Source organism: Pseudopipra pipra, chromosome W (assembly GCF_036250125.1).
Source record: "Pseudopipra pipra isolate bDixPip1 chromosome W, bDixPip1.hap1, whole genome shotgun sequence".
NCBI classification, from domain to species: domain Eukaryota; kingdom Metazoa; phylum Chordata; class Aves; order Passeriformes; family Pipridae; genus Pseudopipra; species Pseudopipra pipra.
Genome location: NC_087580.1, coordinates 30,175,022 through 30,195,492, shown reverse-complemented (window position 1 = coordinate 30,195,492; position 20,471 = coordinate 30,175,022). Strand labels below are relative to the sequence as shown.

At 46.8% G+C, this 20,471-nt stretch overlaps 1 pseudogene; it reads left to right on the top strand.

Annotated features, from left to right (window-relative positions):
* Positions 1-7,613: 7,613 nt before the first annotated feature.
* Positions 7,614-16,805, top strand: LOC135405524 (ribosomal oxygenase 2-like; annotated as a pseudogene).
* The last annotated feature ends 3,666 nt before the right edge of the window (positions 16,806-20,471 follow it).

Below are 20,471 nucleotides of genomic sequence, written 5' to 3'. Positions count from 1 at the left end.
TGGCAGGAATCTTCAGTTGGATTCAATTTTTCAGGAGCTGAGACAGGCTGTTGTAGCGTAGGGCTGAAAAAAGGGAACAGCAGCTCTTTCCACCAGGAAAAAAAGTCTGGAAGCTTTGGCTTTGAGGTGCAGATGTTGGTGCAGTCTAGGCACTTCTTAGGCAGTTAGATTTTTGTGTGGTTGCACGTTTTGTCTGGCAGCAATCTTCAACTGGATTCAATTTTTCAAAAGGTGGGACCGTCCATTGCAGCGCAGGGCTGAAAAAAGGGAATCAGCAGCCCTTTCCCCCAGGAAAGAAAGTCTGGATCCTTTGGCTTCAGGTGCAGTTGTTGGGGCAGCCTGGGCACTTCTTGGGCAGCAAGAGCTTCCTGTGGTGGCACCTTTTGTCTCGGAGGTGTTTGTTCCCTGTTAGCAAGTCCCTTATGGCGTCAATCACAGAACACTGGGACTGCTCACAGGGTTTGATGAAGGAATACAGCAGCAGTGCGGAAAGAGGAGGTAGAAAAATACATTCCTGTATCTAATATACTTCCTCAATTAGAGAAATTGCTAATCTTGTCACATGATTTGTACTGGACCCTTCTAAGGATGTACTTTTGCCCAGACCCTTTGCTCCAGATGTGCCAGCTACACCAAATGAAACCAGAGAGAATCGCAGTGAAGCCAAAAATCAGCTCTTATGGCACTTGGCACTCCATGGGGTTTAGCACTGGAGCTCAATCTCTCTGGGATGGCTGGTCCAGAACAGTTCATTTAATGAATGGTGCTGTTGCTGAACTTCCCTGGGTACGTTGCAATTGGCTACTGAGGCTGAAAGATTTCCTGTAAGGATTTTTGTCTTTTGAAACTACAGGCTGAATTTGAGGGATAAACTCCAGTATTCTGAAAGTGGAAAGTTGATCAAACAGAAAAGACTGTTTCTTCTACAACAGATTTGAAATAGTCCACTTGTAAAAATCACAAAGCTTGAAGCCTACTCAGCAGAGCTCATTCCTCATCTGCACTGATCATCAGCAACTGGCCTCTCTCCTATTTCAGGGTCTCATCTGTGTACACTGGATTAAGGCCTCCTAACTTCTCAAGAAAAGTAGTGTTATAAGCTCACAGTTCTGGCAAGGTTTCCTTAGCAGATGGGTTGAAAAGCAAAACTTTGTTGCCATGACCAACGAATGCAGAGCCCAAGGTTGTTTGTGGTGCTAGCTTTGCTCCACTCTCTAATAACTTCTGTCCAGATCAGTGCTGGCAACCAGAATTCCAGGTTAACGCTTGTTTCATTTTTCAGGCTTTGCATTTCAAGAATGGGGAGTTGTTATTGGAAACTCTGCCATGGCTGTCAGTAACAGCCTCGGAAAACAGTTTTTCTTATTTCTGAGGGAGAAGTTTCCAACCCAGCTTTAGAGTATGCAAATAGCTGAATGACTTGTTGTACAATTGGAAATAAAAATCAATACATTTGCTCTGATTAAGGTCTTAACTTATATTTGGCTAAAGAGTTCTTTTCTTGATACCTTCTTTAAAAAATAGAACCCACAAGCAGAAAGGTGATCTCCTAAAGTGTTGTAACCTTTTAAGTCCACTTGTTGCCACACAACAATAGCATGCCAATATCACATCCAAAGATACAGAATCTTACAGAGATACACACAAATAGATATCTATACATAGGTATGTGTATATATACATATCTATACAAATACACACAAGAAAGTTTGGGATTCCTGATGAGAGTTCTACATGGGTAACAGCGGACTGGTTTGATGTGTCATACAACTGTGGGGACCATGAATGTAAGCTCTGAGCTTTGATTTATTGTCCTGGTTTGTAACTGACTGCCTTCCCTTTGGGGGGAACACAGGCCTCTATTTTGCACAGTCTGTTTTGTTTTACTTGGCAGTGTAGACTAGGGGCAGAAGAGTTTTTGGAGCCAAACAGCTCGATGCAGATTCAGTTCCTTTAGTGGTGCCTAAAACTCAGGAGCTGGACTCCACGGTGCCGGTGGGACCCTCCCAACTCAGCACGTTCCATGATTCCATCAAGTCCATCTGTCAGCCCAGCACTGCCCCAGCAACCCCCAAACCACTAAAGCGTGTCAGCCATGGCCAGATGCAGGAGCCTCTGAAACACCTGCCGGGGTGCTGGCTCCGCCTGGGCAACCCATTGCAGTGCCCGAGCCCCCCCGAAAAACACAGGGAGAAACCTTTCTCCAGGAGCTGACCTGAAGCTCCCCTGCCTCAGCCTCGGGCCACGTCCCCCGCTCCTCCCAGCGCAGGCTCCTTTCCAGCAGCCCCCTCGGCAGAAGGCGGCTCAGGGCTCCCCTCTGCCCCCCCGGCCGGCTCCGCTCCGGCCCCGCTCCCGCCACGGCCCCGCTCGGCTCTGCACGGGGAAGGAACGCGCCCAGCCCCGGACAGACACCCCCGGGGGCCGCGCACCGGGGGACTGTCCCCGGGGCTCACTCACCGGGGGTCCCTCCTCAGCGGTGACTTACCGGGGCTCCCTCCCTGGGGGTTACTTGCCAGGGGTTGTTCACCGCGGGTCATTCACCGGGGGTCCCTCCGCAGGGGTCACTTACCGGGGCTTCTTCCCCGCGGGTCGCTCACCGGGTGTCACTTACTGGGGGTCGCTCACCGGGGGTCGCTCACCAGCGGCCACTCGCCGGGGGCCGCGCACGGGGGGTCCCTCCCCCGGGGCCGCGCACCGGGGACCACTCGCCGGGGGTCTTGGGGCCGCTGCCCGGGGGTCGCTGCCCGGGGGCCGCTGCCCGGGGGTCGCTGCCCGGGGGTCGCTGCCCGGGGGTCGCTGCCCGGGGGTCGCTCAGCGGCAGCGCTCCCGCTCCCGGCCCCGCCCGCTCCCACCCAAACCCCACCAACCGCCCCTCTCGGCCCCGCCCCCGCCCCGCCCAATCCCCGCCTCGCCCCGCCCACTCCGCCGCCTCCCATTGGCTGCGCACGTTCGGCCCTGGAGCGAGGAGCGCGCGGGGAGCGTTGCCTGGAAACCGCCGAGGGAATCCCGGGAATCCTCGGGGCGCCGGCGCTGCCCCCCCACTCCTGGAGCGAGCGGCCGTGCCCGCCCGGGAGCGGGCACTCAGCGCCTGGCTGCGGCCGCCACAACGGGCAGGGAAGCAGGCGCGCGGAAGGCGGGCTTCGGGCCCCGGGCAGCGAGGAGCCCTGAAAAGAACAAAAGTGTTGAAAGAGAGGGAACTCATCGCACCATCACAGAACGTGCTGAGGTGGAAGGGACCCACGAGGAGCGTCGAGTCCAAGCCTCTGCCCGGCACAGCACCGACCCCAAGAGTCACACCGTGTGCCTGAACTCTGCCAGCCTTGGTGCTGTGACCACTGCCCTGGGGAGCCTGGTCCAGTGCCAACCACCCTCGGAGGGAAGAACCTTTCCCAAATATCCACCCTCACCCCACGTGAAAAAAACCTATTTGCAACCAAAAACAAAAGTTTCTATTTTCTTCCTTCCCTTTCTCCTTATTTAGTGTTTACACAGCAGTACTGCAGTGCCCTACTGGCTCCAAACTGAAATACTTGAAGTCCTTGCCCTATAGGCTGGATTTTGTCCCTTAGGCAGAGGCTAATCTGCCTGCAGTCCACCAGGACTGCCAGAGCTTGGGGAAGGGATGGAGGCTATCGCAGGACGGAACAGAGATGCGGAGATATTCCCTGATATTCTACTCTAGAGGCGGCTCAAGAGACAGCCCTGGAGTTGGAAGCACTTGCCTTCGTCACTGGACGATCTTGTCCAGCACCACCAGTCAGATGTGTGGGGTTTATGTCCCACAGCAAATTAAAAACACCACAGCCATTATGTAAATGTGTATTTGTTTGAGTATTCACCCTGATGGTGTTCAGGCAGTTAGGCTGAGGTACTTTGTGGATTTTTGGAACAGAAATAACATCTTTTAAGGGTGTCTGTGACCGGCTGAGGTGCAGGATGTGGCCTCTCTATTTTTAGCATCTGCTGGTACGCCCATCTGTAGTGAGAAAACATCCTGTGAGTGTTAATTTAGGTGATGCAACCTTTTAAGTCTGGAGAACTACTTCCTTCTTCAAAGCTTGCTAATTCTCATGAAAGAAATAAAGAGAATTTCATGACAGTGACCTATTTTTCACTTTGAATATCCCAACTATTGGGGAGCATTTACATTAAAATATTCGAAGTTTAATAAGTTTTGCAAAATGTCCTGGATGTTGAGGGATGTAGTGATGAACTCAGAATTAGAAAGTGGAGATTGTCTTCTTTTTCTTTGAAGCTCACAGGCCTATGAAAAAAAAAGCTTTCTAGAGAAACTTAAATTTTTTTATCTAATTTGTACACATTTCTACAATTAGGACAGCTGTAGGTTCACCCCTGGCAAAATCTCTCTGCTGGTAACCCAGCCACATGCTGATTAATCCTTATTTCATGTTCAAGTGACCATGATATTTTGGTCAGCTGGCGACAGAGCGGTCCAGGTGGTAAAGGAACAAGGACTGAACAGTATGAGCAGCGTTTGCCTTTTTCTCTCCTCCATCCCCCTTTTCTATATATTATACTTTGCCACTTTCTCTGCTCAGCACACAGGAATTTGCTGGATGCATCCATGAATGCAGAACCCACTGGAATCAGGACATTTGTTCCAAATGATCCAGCTAGTGCCAGGGAAGCAGAAGTTATGACTGTGTAACAACCACACTGTGAGGAGGAACAAGACTGAAAACCACTTTCCGTAAAGGGAAGGATTTGAACTGGTGTTGGAGATGTGCAAGGCTCTGTTATTCTCCCTCCTTAAGCTGTTGACAGGACACAGTCCCCTCTCTTACCTGTCATTGAAAGGTCCTTCTAGTTACACTTATGGCAGTGTAACTTTGTACCAACATCAGCCGTGCACTGTAAGGCTGCTGAGGTTTCCAAAATCCACCTTTTTTATTTCTGCTAGTTCTGCTTCATATCCTTCAAGCCAGTACACAAGAACAAAGCTTCAGCAAAGCCTACCTAACATTTTCTTTTGTTTCTGACATCATTAGCCAACGTAAACCAAACCATTAACAGGCATCTAAAAATATTTCTGGAAGTTTTCACGTGCTCGGTGAGGATTCCAAAGTTTTCTTTGAGGGAGACTCAGGGAGACTCTAGAAGAAGATTTTTGGTCCAGGAAAAAAAAATAAATAACGCAGCTGAAGCCCAGGCACCGTTGTATGAAGCAGATTGATTAACCTCAGTGCTGCTGCGTTCCCACTGGAATACACACTGGAATGACACTGGAATGCCGCCGGATTTCCTACTGGCCGCCCGGAAGCGGCTCCTCCCGTGACTCCCAGCGCGGCAGGACCGCCTCCCGCTTCCAGCCGGCACATCCTGCCTGGCCTCGGCTCCCCTGCCCGCCCCGATCCATCCCGGCCCGCCCCGATCCCACGCGATCCTCCCTCCTGCCCGGGTGAGTGCGGGGCCGCGGGACGGGAAGGGGCTGGATGGAGGCGGCGGGAGCCGGGAGGGGGGAGCGGGGACACCGCGTGTCCTCGGAGCCGCTGTGCCCGGCGGTATTCCCGCTGTGCCCGGCGGTATTCCCGCTGTGCCCGGCGGTGTTCCCGCTGTGCCCGGCACTATTCCCGCTGTGCCCGGCGCTATTCCCGCTGTGCCCGGCGGTATTCCCGCTGTGCCCGGCGGTATTCCCGCTGTGCCCGGCGGTATTCCCGCTGTGCTCGGCGGTATTCCCGCTGTGCCCGGCGGTGTTCCCGCTGTGCCCGGCGCTATTCCCGCTGTGCCCGGCGGTATTCCCGCCGCTTCCCAGGGAGCTGCCGTGGTGTGGGAGGGAACAGCCCTGGCGGGGAGCAGCTGCTCCCGTGTGGGGTTCTGCGCTGGGGTTTGTCCTCCAGCCCGGCACGGAAGGAATTGGGGGTGCTGGTGGATGGAAAGTTGGGGCTGAGCTGGCGCTGAGCTCCCAGCCCAGAAATCCGGGCGTATCCTGCATCCCATTCAGCGGGCCGTGGGTGAGGGAGGGGGTTCTGCCCCTCTGCCGCGCTCTGGTGATTCTCCACCTGGAGCGCTGCATCCAGCTCTGGAGCTCCCAGCGTGAGAAGGGCACAGACCTGTTGGATCAAGTCCGGGGAAGGCCAGGAAGATGATGAGAGGGATGGAGCAGCTGCGGAGACAGGCTGGGAGAGTTGGGATGGCTCAATCTGGAGAAGTGTCTGTGGAGACCTCCTTGCAGCCTGTCAGGACTTAAGTGGTGCAAGAAAGATGGAGAGGGACTTTTTATGAGGGCCTGTAGCTGCAGGACAAGGGGCAATGGGTTTAAGCTGAACGGTTTAGGTTTAGACTAAATGTAAGAGAGAATTTTTTTCTGCTGGAGGGTGGTGAGGCATTGGCTCAGGTTGCCCCGAGAAGCTGTGGATGCCCCATCCCTGGCAGTGCTCAAGGCCTGGTTGGATCCTGTTGGATGGGGTTTTGAGCAACTAGATCTTGTGGAAGGTATCCCTGCCCATGGCAGGGGGCTTGGAACAGCTGTAATAACCAGCAGAACGCTACAGAACAGCACGTGTTGTAAATTAAGCTGTGCTCTATGAATAGTAAATATCTGAATGTAACTTCTTTAAATCAGTGTGAATGAGCTGAGAGGTTGGTACAATGGATTTAGGTCTGGAATTCAAAACTATTAATCCAGGCTTGGCTGCATTTGTGTTGCTGTCATTTGGGGATGTCAGCTTTAGATCTTGGTGCCTTCAGCAGCATCTTCAGATCTTGCTGTCAGTCAGGGACTGATTTTCAGTCTTTAATATTTTACACGCTCCCTTGCCTCATGCTGCAGTTGGGAATGTTCATTCTCTCAGGAAGGAGGTGATGTGAATTCCCTCCTGCAGGGCTGAGGTGACCCTCGGTTACTGTTGAGGGACAGGCTGTGCAGGAGCTGCTGATGAAACACTGCCCAGGAGTTAGTGGGCCAGCAAGGGTGTCCTGCTGCACAGAAGAACTTAGTGCTGCATGTAAATACCAGAACTGGAGTTTAAGTTTCAAAATAGGGGATCTGTGTAAATAAAAGTATCTCAACAAATTGATAGCATTTCCTATCAAATGGGTGTAGGGAGTAGAGCTGACATTTTTACTTAGAAATTATGGCATCAGCACGTTCAAACTTCTCAGGTGTTGGCTTTCCAGACTTGCACAGTTACCTACCGTTACTTGATTTTCCCCTTAACTTTCCTGAGAATTTGGCAGCCAAACCATTAGTAGATCAACTTCTTTATTTTGGCATAATTGTACACAATCATACTATCTGCCTGGGGAAAACAAAGTAAATGACTTCCAGCTTTAAAATGAAATGTCTGTGCTGGTATGAAAGAATTCTTTTTGTTCTACATAAACAAAGTTTGACAGCTCGACAGGACTGAAAGCAGAATCTTGGCCTTTTAGTTCTTAAACTGGTCAATTTTACAAGTTTTAAACTTGTAAATGTAGTAATTACAGAGCATCAACAGGAAGGCCTAACAATGTTCCCTGTCTTCTGTAAACTGTTGATGCTTTGGAGCAAATAGTGAGGCTCTGAAACCAGAGCTGTTCCCGGGATACTCTGATATCCCACTGGGTAGGGTCAGAGTTGTTGCTCTGGGCCCGTGAGCTCTTGAGGTTGTGTTGCTGGTTGATTGTTTTGGTCCTCTCTCCTCTTGAACAGGAACCATGCCCAAGAAAGGAGGGAAGCATGCTGAAATGGGAAAAGAAACACAGACACAGTGTAAACAAGCAAAGCTGGAAGCAGCTTGTTCTCCCTCAGTCCTGAGTTTTGAGAACCCAGACAGCCTCTTCGGGAGCTTGATCTCCCCCATCAAAGAAGAGGTGTTTTTCAAGGAGTACTGGGAGCAAAAGCCACTGCTCGTCCAGAGCAATGATCCCCTGGTGGCTGCTTACTGCCTGTCCCTGTTCCAGCTGTCAGACTTGAAGGAGCTGTGCAGCCAGGGCCTGTACTATGGGCGAGATGTGAATATCTGCAGTGTGTGAATGGAAAGAAGAAGGTTTTAAATAAAGAAGGCAAAGTGAATTACATGCAGCTGAAGAAGGATTTTGACCAGAAAAAGGCAACAATACAGTTTCATCAGCCTCAGAGATTTAAGGTGGGATTGTTTCCCTGGATATAATTGATGCTGGCTTAATAATGTGGTGTGTTTTGCTTGAGTTGCACTAGACATGGCTTCATCTCTGTCCCCAGGGCAAGTGGTTGACATTGATGACCTGCTGAAATCTTTACATGAGCTGTATTAAAACACAGTTTATACTTTTGCACTGTCCATCATGTTTCACTGCTCTGCAGTAAGAACAAAATCTGATTCATGCTATAATATGTATAATAATATATTCTTTTTAAAATTTTGCTCTGTCACATAAAAGTTTGGAAACAAAACCAAATGCACAAAACTGATGATTAGGCATCTGTGCTTAAATTATCCCTTCTGCCCCACTGTTTCCTTGTGCAAACTTTGTGGCTTTTGAGCCACTTCCCTTTAATGGAGGGTAAGGTGTGAAACCATGTGAAATATTTCCAGTGTTCTTGCCAGTGAATTGCACCATGGAAAGGTACCAGCCCATTTTAGCTGAGTGTTCTCAGTCCTTGAGTTTGAGAACGAGGCAGTGGTGCTGCACAGTTGTGTAAAGGACTTGGATTCCTGGAGGTGCTTTGATTCAGGTAGTCTTGAAGGTGTCAACACAATTGAATTGTGAGGTGGACCCAAATAAGATCCCAAATACAAGCTGAGTCCCAGGTATAGTGTTCCTGGCTGCTGTCAGCTTTAATGGCCAAGCTGCACTTGTGTGGATCTGGTACTTGGCACGTTCTGCTGTTTCCCTTCGGTGCCTTGTCTGTCACATGTGGGGTGTGAATGAGTCAAGTTTGGTTTTGAATATTCCCAAATGATTGGAGTAACTGGTGAAAGGTCTCTAACCTTTGTATGTTCTCTCTGGTGAGAGAATGCAGGTCCTGCATGTGCTTATTGTCTTATGGTGTTTTGCTGTTTGTGGGATTATTTTCCTCTGTTCAGCCTTGTCTGTCTGGTTGTGCAGCCTAAAGATGGCACAGGGAAGAGAACAAACCCAGGTTGGGGCACCAGACTTTTTGGCTTAGCAATGACTCTCATGGCAGATCCCCTTTGCATCTCCAGTGCTCTCCTTCAGGAGAAACACTGGTACAGAGCACCTTCCTTCCCAGCCTCTGTGTCCCTGATGTGATCATTCTTCCCAAGCCATGGGGAGGATGTGGGCTGGGCTTGGCTGAGCTCTTCAGCAAGTAACAGCACCTTTTTTTTTTACAGGAGGAGCTGTGGAAGATTCAGGAGAAGCTGGAGTGCTACTCTGGGTCTCTGGTGGGGTCCAATGTTTACATCCCTCCCCAGGGATCCCAGGGCCTTCCTCCTCACTATGATGATGTTGAGGTAGGACAGCACAACCTTGCCTGTGAAACTGTGCATGGGCTTTTGCTGATGGCAGTGTTTGCTGTTGTGTGTGTGCTTCTAACCCTCCCCTCCACTAAACATTATAGGAAAATGGTTTTTTTTTTTATTTGTGTTTCCTTGTAGTCGTTTTTCTTACATATTTTTGCTGAAAATTTACTAATAGTAATATCTAATCATAATAGCATGTAAACTGGGTTTTCCAGACCTGGTATTTCCATTAGATAAAAAGAGAAGTTTGTTTTCCCAGCTGCAGAAGCTTTCTAGCACCTGTTTTTTCATTTTCACTTCATTCAGGCCCCAAGAATTTACAAGTCCTTTTTCCTTTACTAAGTACTTGCTCTTTCTTCAGCTGGACTGTAGCAGCAGACTGGTTGTGCTTGTTGGTCCTGCTGTTTTTAAGAAGTTACTGATATGATGAATTCCTGTGGTCCAAATGCATTTTAAATCAGCTTCTAAAAGAAACATACAAATATACACTGTGTTATAAAGAAAAAATTGGACTATCCCACTTAAACCAAATCAAAAAATCCAATCCTTATAGGTATATTTTGCTTTTTAATATTTTCATTTCCATTCAATACACCTGGAGTTTCATTTTCCTTATGCTTGTTATTCAGCAGCCTCACATCCAGCATTTCTAACTCATGCCATCTACCCCCATTGGGCACCCTAGAGAGGTTTCTGATGCTCTGTTGGGGATAAGCCTCTTTCACCTGAAATTTTGGATATTTGTGTGGCAGATGTTCCTTTTGGGTTAGTTCTCTAGCACTTACTTAAGTGACTGGAGAGAAGCAGGGGTTTCCAAATGCCTGCCTTAGGATAAAACAGATCCCACTTCAAACTCCTCTGTCTGTTGTCTCTAAATAGAGACAAAAAAAATTAGTTCAAATTGAAATTTCTCTGAATTGTAGCTATCTAAAAATTAATGTGAAAGGAATTACTTCCTTATGGATTTGGATTTATGGTCTTTTGCAGGTGTTTCTCCTTCAGCTGGAAGGCGAGAAACACTGGCGGCTCCATAAACCAAGGGTGCCTTTAGCTCGGGAATATGATGTGGAATCAGAAGATAGGATTGGGAATCCCACACATGAGTTCATATTAAAGGTATGAGAATTTCATTGCTTTAGGTGGTCTGGGCTGTGACTGCCAGAAAAGTTAAAAGTGGTCCATTTCTTGAAGGCAGTGATTGTGGCTGTGAAACTGAGGGGAGGGTTTGCACACTGCGAGCACGAGAAATTTGGGTGATAGTTGTCTGTATCCTTTTTTAAAGGTATCCTTTGCTTCTAGTATTTAAATAATGGGCCAAAACCCCCAGTTATTTCTGTAAATTGACTAGTACTCTCCAGGTTGGGCACCCTGACTCCTAGGTCATGTTTGTGGAGTTGTGTGCAGAAAAAACACTGGGTTTGTGTATGGTTCTAAAACATTTTTATGCTTTTACATGCTGCCTGTAATCCCTCAGGCTAATCCTTCTGTGCACTGAGACTTACTGCTGCACTGAACATTGTCACTGTTCTGGTGAATGAGATTTAAATATTTATCCTTGGCTGATAAAGAAAAGCATGAACCAAACCCCACATAAACTTGCTGTATTAATTGCTCTTCCTTTTTCCAAACCTGAAATTCAAGTGTTTGGTTGGTGGTTGATTTTTGGAATAAAAGGAACATTTCATGAAGATTACTGAGTGCCAGCAGGGAATCTGGTGCTTGTCCTGTTCTGTTTGACCTGCTTTTGAAGTGTTACTTGTCCAGCTGGTGGTGCTGCTCCATGTTGGAATCCTCAGGAGTTTCTCTGCCTTTTGGCCTGTTATGGAGCCTCTCTCTGCTCTTCTCAGTGTCCAGAGCTGCATTTGGGTGTAGGTGTTTGAGGAATAGTGTGACATGTTGGATGGTGTAGGTGTTTTAGGAATAGTGTGACCCATTGGATGGGATGCTGACATCATGAGCTGTGTTGTTTGACAGAGGGGAATATTCAATCGTCATCGTGTACTGGGTGATGCAAAGTCTAGTAAACTACAGTTCCCTTTTTCATTTCTGGAATATTTTGGACCAGACTTCAGTGCCTTTCATTTTTATGGAATAATGATGGGCTTAAAAGTTATCCAAGTTTTTAATTTATTTTCCTTCTGTTTGCTGTTGTTCACTTCCTGTGACCCATTTCTTCTGGGTGGCTGGTGTCAAAGTTTGGTTGTCTCTTTGTGGCTGCCTCTGAGAGGGATGCTGTTGTTTGACTCTATTTCCTCCCTAAACATCTTTCTAGAATATTTCCTTTCTCCATCTTTCAAATGAAGAGAATTCAGAATACTCTTGGTTGGTGTAGTCCCCACTCTGGTAAGGAAGGCAGTTTTCTTTGACTGTGCTGTCCAACTCTGTAGGTGTTTACAGGACAAGCCATAAATAAACTTTTATTTCCTTCTTGGAGGCAATTTTATGTGCTTTACACCTTTCTTGTCTTGACTTTCCTTATCTAGTTTTTTTTCAGTGTGGAGTTTTAATTTACATAGGTGAGAAGAAAGATAGGGAGGAGGAGGAGGAAGGTCGTACCTGTTTTTTAAGTGCTTTAACTGAAAATCTCAGACAACAGTATTGTAACAGATTACCATTTTTACAGAACATTTGGCTTTTCTCGTGGAATACTAGCCTTTTCTTTTGATGTGATCTGACCAAATCCCCATTTCACTGCTCCTCTGCCAGCCCACTGTGTTGCCAGCAGGTCCATCTCAGCTGCTTCTTTGTCCTCTTCCTGCAGCTCAGTGGGAGTCTGTGTGTTCTGTGATGTTAAAAAGCTTGTTTCATGTTTTCAGCAAATATTGACAGCAGGTTGGAAAGTTTAAGGTTCTGAACTTCTGGCTTAGTGTTCTTTATGTTATTAAAGTGTACATTGCAGGACTGCTCCATTTTGTGATTCTAAAGGATATATATTGTCAGACTGTCTGCTCAGAGAGTATTTTCTCTGACTGCAGTAAGGTTTGACCTGGTGCCCTGAATATATCAATTTTCTTGCAGCCAGGTGACTTACTGTACTTCCCAAGAGGGACCATCCACCAAGCTGACACTCCTCTTGGGACCTCCCATTCCACACACGTGACCATCAGTACCTACCAAAACAAGTAATTATTCTTTATCTTTTGTTTTGTGTGGCTTTCCTCTGCCAAGTGATGTGTGTGAGTAGTACAGACCTGAGATGTGGTGAAGTTTTGGGGCTTGGGGAAGGAGGGGAGCAAGAAGACTGTTGTTGTTTGAAGCAGCCTGTTTGAGAGGTTTTCATGCAGCAAGCTTGATTGCTTTTTAATTGCTTATTTTATTATTTACCAGCTGTAGGCTTTAATGTGGAAAATGCTACAACTGCAAACTCACTTCTGTATTTAAAAAAATCTCTCATCAGTGGCTGAAGTCACTGTTCATTTCATAGCTCAGATAAAGAGTCATGAGTTACTCCTTTCATCATGTTTTCTCCTGTATTTGATAGTCACCTGCACTAATCTTCTGACAGATTTGCTGCCAATTCTTCCTTGCAAACATTTTCTGCTTATCTGTGTTTTTTTTTTTTATCTCCTACCCCATGTATGCAAGTCAGATTTCTTATGACACACTCCCAGTCCTTGTGCCCACACTGTTATCACACAGGGAAATGTTCTTGCCAACCTGATCAGCCTCCCAGATGCTGGGTTTGGAGCCATTGGTCTGAGTTAGGAATTAGGAAAGGCAGAACAAGTTTGTGCATATTCTAGATAACTGTGAGATGAATCTCTAACCACCAGCTGTGCCATTCTGGAAGCCAGGATGGGCTGGTAACTCTTCATCTGGCCACTCCTCCAACATGGAGAGAGGGTTAAGAGGAAGCTGCTCAAAGGTGTCAGTCTTCTTAAAAGTTGGGTTCAGATTATTTCAATTTACACATGTGTTCTTTTATTCAGAAGGTAAAAAAAAACTAACCCCAAAAAACAGGAGAGGGAAAGGAAAAGCTGCTCTTCTTCCAAGGTTAAAAAGTGGAGTCATCCCCTGTTAAGGCTGTTGGTAATGAAGTGCTGACATCCTGCCTCTGCACCTCCTGTCAGCAAGTGCAGGGAAAACAAGCAGGAGTCCTGGTGCAGGCTGGTGTTCTGACTTGTAGATGGAAGTATGATCTGGAAGCATTTCCTTGGCAAATTGAAGAGAAATCCTTGAAAGCAGCTGTGGAGGAAGTGCTGGTGGAGGTGGCACTTCCAGGTATTTTCAGGTTTGTCTGGGCCAGATCCCAGCAGGAGAGAAGTGTGCACATGCGGGATAAGCAGGGCAGTTTGGAAAAGCAGTGAGTAGCTGGAGACAGTTGCTGGCAGATGGAGACTCTGGGGGCAAAAGAAGGGAAGTAGTGAGGAGTAGATGTCTAATTCCTTTCACTGGCCAGAGTTCTTCCCTCCCACTGTGTAGCAGACAGTGGAACACTTGAGTGGAGATGATAAAAAAATATTGAGAGTACAAAAAGTGGCACTTTTTCCTAAACTAAAGTAGTGTCTAAGGAACAGAGCTGACAGCCAGGAGTGCTGAGGGAGAACAAGAGCAGAGGGTGAAGTGTATGTTGGAGGACAGGCCCTGCCCTGCTGCCTGCCCTGGGTGGGTGGGAGTTCTGCTGGCAGCCCTGGATGTTTGTCCATTAAATCAGCCTCAGGGTGTGGGAGGGAAGAAGGTCCCCCATGGACAGGGCAGCACTTTGGTGTGAGCCTCTTCCTGCCCAGGTCGACTCAAGCTGGGCCCAGAAGGTGCAGGCAGGAGTAGGATCCTCCCTCTCCTCCTCTGGTTTATTGGTACAAGTGGGGAACAGAAGCACAGGGATCAAAGCCAATGTTTTTGGTTAAGTATGTAGGCTAAGAATGGGGATTTAATGCAAACAAGACACCTACAAACTGCCTGTCAGGTGTCATTAAAATCCCTGCAGGCATCTTGGTTTTGGGGTCGTACTTAAGTTTCTAGTCAAGCTGAAAACTGATGCCCTGTTGGATTTGATAACCCTGGGTACGTTTCCTCCTTCAATAGAAATGTCTCAAAAGCACATGGAGTGACAAAACCAACCCCCCACACTTCACTGTGTGCAGTGGGGCTGTATGTGCCTGTGGCTGGATGATAAAGACCCCAGGAGGAATTCATCAATCCCTTCAGCTGCAGTCACTGATAAATGGCAAGCACCTGGAAGCAGAAGAAACTGGACCCTTCTCAAGCCCTTCTCAAGTTGTGATGCCTGTTTTATTTCAGTGCAGCTATTTCAGGAACTTTTTTTTTTGTTGTTGTTTCTTCCTGTCCATCAGCTCTTGGGGAGATTTCTTGCTGGATGCAATTCCTGGCCTGGTGTTTGACACAGCAAAAGGTGACGTGGCGCTGCGGACGAGCATCCCGAGGCAACTGCTGATGGTGGGTAGGTGGGACTGAGGGAATAATGGGGCACCCTGGTGGAACTTCAGCACTTGATCTGCTCTGAAGGCTCAGTGCAATGGCACTGCCTTGTCTGGCAGCCCAGCCACTTCTTTTGAAGTCTTCAGGATGACTCTTCTGAGGTTGGCTCCATCTCAAGCATTGCCTAATTCATTACACTGCTTTTCTTTCCTGTCACAGTGTCCTTGTATGGCTTGTTTCCTTCTAAAAGTGATGCTATTTGCTTGGGATCTCTCAGGCATAATTCCTCTGAGGCCAAGCTTTTCAGTCTTTAAAAGTTAGTGGATCTGTAAATTGTTGTGTGACCTCTTTATGGTGATCCTGTCGTGCTGATCAGCTCCAGGAGGAACAAGTGTCTCTTCAACTGCATTTACTTGTCCTTTAGCATTGCAGCAGCCCCAGAGCAAGGGAAAGTGAGCTTTCATGGGGAATGTGTAAAACAAACCAAGGTGGCTGTTTTGGGACTAAGTGTTAACCTTGCAGAGATAAAAGAGGAGTGTCCGGTGTGACTCCGATTCCTTGGCTCCAGGTGGGTTTTGAAGTTACTAAAACTGGCTGATGCCATGGTAGAGCTGCTGCTAACTCTGCTCCTCTTGGGACTTTTAGTATTTTCTGGTAGGCAAAGATCCCAGTCCAGCATCAGCTTCATGTGCCGTGAGGCCCCACGTGTGTGTTTGCTCCCCGTGTCTCGTGGGAGAGATGACACTCCCTTGGAGTGGAATAAAGATTCTCCTAGACTGGAACTGGCAGCTTTGATAAACTGGTAGCAGTTTTCCCTGGGCTCTAGCTTGCTATTTATTATAGTTATTTGCAGACAGGAAAGGTGAGAGAATTAAAAAATCTCCTTCTCCTTGCCCCCTCCACAACAAGTTTGAGGACATGTGGGTGTTGAAACACAGCTTAACAAACAGCCCAGCCTTGAGAGAGTGGGGAGAGCACAGGGGGGCTAAATGGCCTCTACAGGTCTTGATAATAGGGTTTTTTTTCTATTCTTTGTGTTTAAGAACAGGAATAATTTATAAAAATAGGTTTTTCTCAAGAGAGGGAATTCTGCTGGTTGCAGCTGCTGCTGTGGCTGCATTTAGTCTTCACTTCTGGGTTATCTCTGTATCCAAGCAGGTGCTAAGTTGTTCCACAACATTGATCCATGCATCTTGCATTATGCTGTGTTTATACTGCTTCTTATCCATGAAGGTTTTTTTAGTAAGAAATTGTAGAAGTGCTTTTTATCTCACTTTAAAAAAAAAAAAAGGGGTGGGACACACAGCAAAGATTTTCTTGTACAGTTTGGGGTTTGTTTGGATGAATTGAATGTTTCCCAAGAAAAACACCCCATAACTTTCTGATTTTTTCCTCCATCTTACTTGTGTCCATATTGAGACTGTGTAGGTTTTGGAGACTTTTTCCCCCCAATTTTTGGGCCACCTTGCCTTCTGATGTCACACAGATCAACCCAGGATGACAGGACACATGGAAGACTTGTGTCCACAAATTCCACATGCAACCTGCCCAGAAGAGCTCTGAATTGCTTTGCACAGCTCTGACCAAGGACTGATGATGGGCATGTGATTTTTAAGAAACAGATCAGTATCAGACTGGAAATGTGTTGAGGCACACCTGTTCATTACTACTTTCCCTTAAATGGCCTGTTTTCTGTACAGCATCACTCCTGGGACTCTAGCAGGGGCAGTTTTAAGGCAGAAGATGATTGTAAATAAATTTTCAGAGGTGTTTTGGAGAGTCCCTTATTGCTGTTGGAAAATTCCTTTGGGAGGGTGACTTGCATGCTTTGTTGTAAGAGTGACTCCAGAATTAAGGAGCATTGGCAAGTGCAGCGAGATGAGTCTGAGGCTGTGGATCACATGTGACTGTTTCCTCCCTGCTGTCTTTTAGGATGAAATTCGCAGGGAGATGGTTTATGTGTATCATTCCTTAAGGAACAGGGGAGACACTCCCATGATGGGGACAGATGACACTGCCAGTGAGGATGGCACGGCCCAGGTTTGTTCCTGCAGACACACCAAAAATTATCTTTCCATGGTGGGTTTTGCTGCCTGAGATGAGCTTGCCCAAAATAGCAGCAGGGTGTTCATTTTAGGATAGGGTGGGTCAGCACTGTGAGTAAAGACCTACCTTGTTCTGAAATGTGCTTTTCAGGTTGTCTCTGTTCCTGCTCGCAGGTACAGTGTGCTTTTGCTGGGTCATAAATGCTTCCTAAGCATGGCTTTGAGCTTTGGAACCTTTATTTCTGCTTTTTTGGCAGTGAGATGCTGTGTCTTAGCTCTGTGATCCGAAACACTCGAATGGCAGAACAGGGCACAGTCTGTCCTTGTCTCGGTAATTACAGCCAGGCTTTTTGCCTGGCACTTATTTTTCTTTGGAAGTCAATCTCACTGGTCCTCCAGAGCTGAGGTTGTACACTGGCACCTGAACAACATGTGCAGATCCCAGAATATTCCTTCTTGCCCTTGAAGACTCCAGGCCTGGGAATGGAGCTCCTCTGTGGTTGTGTCAAACTATATCCAAAGACTGCGTGTGGCAGCTAGAAATAAACTTCTGTTAGCTTCCAAAAATCATGGGTAGGGCTAGGCAAGAGTGTAAGTTTAAGGCTATTTAATTCTTCCATGTGTAAACCACAGGAGAAAGCCACATGCTGTAAACATCCCCACCTCAAAAAGCGTGCTAGAACACGGAATAGAGTTCAGCATTTTCCCTACGAAGATAAAACAGGCCTGGATAAAACCGAGTCTTCTGGAGAATGCTCTCAGTGACACCAGTGCCATGTGGGAAGGGAGCACATTCCTGCTGCTCCCTACCCACAGCCTCACACGCTGCTGTGCAATAAGGACACTGCTCTCAGCTGAAGGATTTTTTTGCTGTTTCTTCTTCCCCAGCAGACTCAGGGGCTGCACTTTCCTTTGTCATACTTGGAAGCACTGAAGCAGATTTGGAGTAGCAGCACTGTTCATGTTAAAGAGCTTAACCTCACCTCAGATGAAGAGAAGGGAAACCTTGCCTTGTCCCTGTGGAGTGAATGTCTGATTGAAGTTCTTTGATGCTTCTGTGAATTAGCTGCTCCCTTAAAGGAGTGTTTCTGTCTATTAAGCATCTCCTGAGAGCGAGGCTTATTAAATTACTTTTTTATCCATCCAGCCTCTGGTTTGTGGTGCTGTCTAAACAAATACTTGCTTTTCTTTCCTCAGTTTTAGGAAACTGGGCCTGGGGAAAAACAGGTAAGCTGCTCACTGTCTAGTGAGCTACAGCTCCATGTCTGGGGATGCACAAAGTCACTCCTAGTAACACCAATGCTGTGGTATCCCCTTCCATCTGGAGAGCTGCTAAAGTTATACATGGGGCAGGATCCAGAACCTTGGGCATAGAACAGTAACTTGTTTTTTTTCATTTGTAAAGTTCAGCAGCAAGAAAACACGTTTGTTCAGTTTGACTGCCCTGACAGGACAGAAGCTTCTCAGTAGAAGCTGTGTGTGTGTAACAGTTCGTTTGGATACATGTCCGGAATAAAGACAAGTGCCAGAAATATTCAAACGCACAAAATATCTTTTATTACAGTGAGAATAATAATAATAGTAATAAACTTAGCAAGAGGAATTAAAAACTAAAAAGGATACAAAATAACTACCTTATCGGGTGGCATTAAAACAAATACTACAAACAGCATTTAATACAGTACTAACTAGTGAAAAGGGATACCAAAAAAGGATCTTAACACAATATTATGGATAACACGATATTGGTTAGTAAAAAGGGAAACTAAAGGAAAAATACCATAAACATAAAAGGGGAATTAAAGGAACACTAAAAGGATATTAAAAAGTTTGTTCTCTCAGTTGCTTCCTCTCAATAAACTGTGCTTACCCACACAGACAGGCCAGGGCTGTCAGGATCTGCAGCAGCTGGTCGGTGCCCGTGCTTAGCGGGCGTCCCGGTGGAACAACACAGTCTCCATGGCAGGATGAGGATCGCTCACCCCAGCAGTCCTGACACCCCATTTTATCAGCTCTACATTGCACCACGTAGGGCCAGTACCCAGTATAAGGTGATGCCTGAGTGGTAGCCAAACCCCGCCTGTTCATCACCTGATAGCAACAGTCTGTGCATGCCCTGCTGGAGGGCAAGGGGCGAGTGACCCCTTCCCACAGAATCTTCCTCCCATCATCATCTTTCTCACCCCTATGTATGACCTCTACCACTGTGTTTCAAGGGTAGATGTATCTATCTTGCAATATGTAGCAAAACCAAGGAAGAACTCAGCTCTGATAATAGGGGATATCAAGCTGACTTGCTAAAAAGCACAATGGACCTTCCAATTCGCTTGTGCCATGAAGTTACATTGTACCATACTCTGGCTGGTTTCACGTCCTAATATGATTCCTTTCTCACGCCTCTATGCTCCATTGATCATCTAATCCAAAAGTACCCCCCTTACAGACATGAAACAGTTTAAAGTCCTGTAGATGTAGAGATGAAAAAGTCATATCTAAAGTGTAGTGCTAGCTTGTTCCTGAGCATTTGCAAAATTCCTTCCCGTCAGGTGCCAGGGTGGGTGGGCAGGAGGTGACTTGCTGTATTCAGACCATTCTTGTACCTGTGACTGCTGCTCTTTTACCCCTCTCCCCCTATTTCTGGGTTGGTTTCTAGAGCTGTTTTTGAAAGAAACACTTTTTTCAGTCTCACACGTGAATATTTTCAAAGAAATACAAGACACGAAAATCTAGTAAAACCAATATTTAACAAAATAGTGAAATCACACTCCTTTATGTACTCTGAGCACTCTGCTACTGACAGTTTGTGTAGTTCTCCATATACTGGAAATGTAACTAAGGATCAAGAAATTTTCTGTGTATTCTTTATTTCAAATTTTTTTTCTGTCGTCAAATTGGCTGCAGGATTTGGTCCTGTCTTTGTGGAGGATGAATGCCACTGTCTTTTTATGTTTGACATTTTATTACTTAGGGGGACTGCCAGTGGGAGGGGGGTGGTGGGAAGGAGCCTCCACTCAGGGGCTGGAGCTTCAGCTTCTAAAGAAGGCTGTACTTAATCAAAGAGCTGCAACTCAGGATTTCTCCCAGCCTTCCAGAACTTTTCATTTAGCCAGCTGAGAGTGCCCAGGGCACAGCCAGGTTAATGTTTAACTCTTCCAACACTGGGCTCATCCCAAGGATATCCTGTCATCCTGAGAAGAAGGAAGGGAGATGCTGTGCCTATTCCCTAGGACTGGGCAGGAAGCAAAACCTTCAAAGCCGTGGCCCTTCTGAAGGAGTTGATCTTGTGTTATTCCTCAGTAGTCAGCACTGAAAATTCTGTATCTGAGACACTGAATGAAAAGGAGAGTTGCCGGGAGGCTTGTTTGGGGGAGAGTGTTTATTTGGTTTGTTTTTGGGGGTCTTTTAGTGCCAAATGAAGGTTGGATCATGAAAATCAGTCTTTTTACTGACAAAAACTGTAAAGGCATTTAATTGCTTTCAGATGCTGTAACCATTTTCCTTTCTTTCACTTTCTCACCCCCTGCAAATCAGAGACAGTTCCCAGAGGACAGGAGAATAAAATAAACAAAAAAAAAGAAATTGTTTTTCTACTCTTGAGGCCTGTGTCAGGTCTGTTTTGAATGCATTTGAATCCTGCTGC